Here is a 2855-nt window from a genome sequence, read left to right as displayed (position 1 = left end):
GGCCTCCCAAAGTGCTGGGATTACAGGCTTGAGCCAGCGCGCCCGGCCCAGTCTCTAGATATTAAACTTTATAATATCTAGTTAATTTTTATAACATCTAGTCTCTAGATATTAAAGAGGTTGCCAGTTTATGACAAAAGTAGTGTTAATAAACTAACACATTTTGTACACTTTGTGTTAAAATTCATTTAAAGACTGTCTTCTGAAAAGGACTTTTGGAAATGAAATGATAACATCGGCTAAGTGACACACGTGCCTATATCCACTGGGTTTGTGGTGGAGAGGAGTTGGAAGAAATTAAGGATTCTAGACTAGAATGTTTCAATTTAGAAGACACTTTCAGATATAACCACTGTTACATGTATGTAGTTTATTCAACACTACTGTGTATATAGTGGACAAACTTAAGTCCTTATTTGAAAAGTCTAGGCTTTCTAAGTGTTTAGAAGTGCACAAAATGCATTGTAGATACCCTTTTGATTCGTATGAAATACTATCTTTTGAAAATTGATCAAACTACTTCCCTGAGCAGTACACATTATTATATTTGTGCTGGTTCAGGGAGGAAGGAGAAGAAAGTGCAAAGGGCTTTATACCAGTGTGTTTATAGTCTTTTACAGTGCTGTGTATATAGTGTATATAAATCCACAAAGGAGTCCTAATTTACAACATCTAGTCTTTCCAGATGGTAAGGAGGTTGCTAGTATGTGACAAAAGTAGAGTTAGTAAACTGATACATTGAGTATAGTTTGTGTTAAAATTCATAGAGTGTTCCTAAAAACACAGAAGTGAGCTGGGCGCGGTGGCTCACGCCTGTAATCCCAGCACTTTGGGAGACCGAGGCGGGCGGATCACGAGCTCGGGAGATCGAGACCATCCTGGCTAACGCGATGAAACCCCGTCTCTACTAAAAATACAAAAGAATTAGCCGGGCATGTTGGCACACGCCTGTAGTCCCAGCTAATCGGGATGCTGAGGCAGGAGAATCGCTTGAACCTGGGAGGCAGAAGTTGCAGTGAGCCGAGATCACGCCACTACACTCCAGCCTGGGCAACAGAGTGAGATTCCGTCTCAAAACAAAACCAAAAAAACCCCCACAGAAGTGAAATTGTTAAAATCTCTAACTGGATGCTTATACCTCTTCTGGATGCTCGTACCTGTCCACAGGGTTAATTTAGAGGTGAGAAGGGGAAGGATTCTAGGCCATAATGTTCCTATTTAGAAGACACTTTTAAATTATAGCCTGTGCTATGTATGTGCACCATTTATTCAATGCTACTGTATATACAGTGGAAAACAACTCCGATCTGAAACATCTTGTCTCTCTAGATGTGTAAAAGCACACAACATAGGTTAAAAGTAGAGACTAAGTAACACCTTTCACCAAAATTGCCTAGGAGTGGTTGTATTTGGGAATGGGATTGTTAAACTTGATGTTTTGGAGAGTATATTGACTTTTCACTGGGTAGTGGCAAGTTGTGGAGGAAGAAGTATGTAGGGGGAAGAGTTCTGTACAGGTGAGTTAGATTAGTTCAGATGGTCTAACCATTGTTCTATACGTGCATTTTAGTTAATATTGTTGTATATTAAAAGGTAAGTCCTTTTGCTCAAAGTGTGTTGGAAGTAGAAGTAGTAAAACAATCCCTTTATATCCTTATATTAGTTTTTAGGAAGGCCTGTCTTCTGGGAGTAACCTTTGTTAATCCACCTCTTGGAGCTGGACATAGCCACTTGGATGGTGGAAGAGGGAGAAGAGGAAAGGTGAAGGGAAAGGCTCTTTGCTAGTATCTCCATTATCTAGAACATGGTTTCAGATGATAACCATATGTCTATATGAGCACTTTACTTTTCAATAAACATCTTTAGAAAAGATGTATCTTGGACATGGAATTGTGAAACCACCACTGGGCAGTGTATATCAGGACTTGTTCATCAGGTTAGCAGCAGAGGGGCAGAAGGAAGTATAAAGGGAGAGATGAATGCAGATGTGTCCATATTTCCATTTTGATGAGAACCATTGATACATGTGCATCTCCTTTGGCTGTACTATAGGAATACATGAAGTAATTCAAGGGAAACATATCTTCTTGCTAATATTTTAATGGTATAGATCTGTTAATGAATTCTCTTAGAAACCTTATACTTAGTGTATTCAGTTGCTTTATGTTTTATTTTAAATTGAGCACTAAGGGAATGTAGTATTTTAATCAGAACTCTGCTAATGCTTTTATCGAGAGGCAGGTTGCCATTTTTGCCTTCTATAAAATTTTTGTCCCCCAAAAAAGCAGGATTACATTTTTTTTCTAACAGACTGAGTTGGTGCTGTATATTCTTGGTCATCAAAATACTCATATAGCTTTGCAATTCTGAATTGGTAAATATTTATAATGTGTAAAAAAGCATAATATATACTATATACTGTGCAATCTCAATCCCATATAACTGGATGTTATGTCTACACACACACACGGGACCTAGAAGGACACATCAAAATATAAACTACTTGTGATTGTGGATGACTTTGTTCTTTGTTTCTTGTGGGTTTTTTTTTTTCCTTTCTTCCTTCCTTCTTTCCTTCCTTCCTTCCTTCCTTCTTTCTGTCTCTTTCTTTCTTTTTTTTTGGAGTCTCGCTCTGTCACCCAGGCTGGAGTGCAGTGGTGTGACCTTGGCTCACTGCAACCTCCACCTCCCAGATTCAAGCAATTCTCCTGCCTCAGCCTCCTGAGTAGCTGGGATTACAGGCGCACACCACCACACCCAGCTAATTTTTTTTTTGTATTTTCAGTAGAGACGGGTGTTTCACCATGTTGGCCAGGCTGGTCTCAAAGTCCTGACCTAGTGATCCGCCCTCCTTG

This window comes from Mandrillus leucophaeus, unplaced genomic scaffold (assembly GCF_000951045.1).
Source record: "Mandrillus leucophaeus isolate KB7577 unplaced genomic scaffold, Mleu.le_1.0 Scaffold392, whole genome shotgun sequence".
NCBI lineage: Eukaryota > Metazoa > Chordata > Mammalia > Primates > Cercopithecidae > Mandrillus > Mandrillus leucophaeus.
This window is presented reverse-complemented; position numbering follows the sequence as displayed.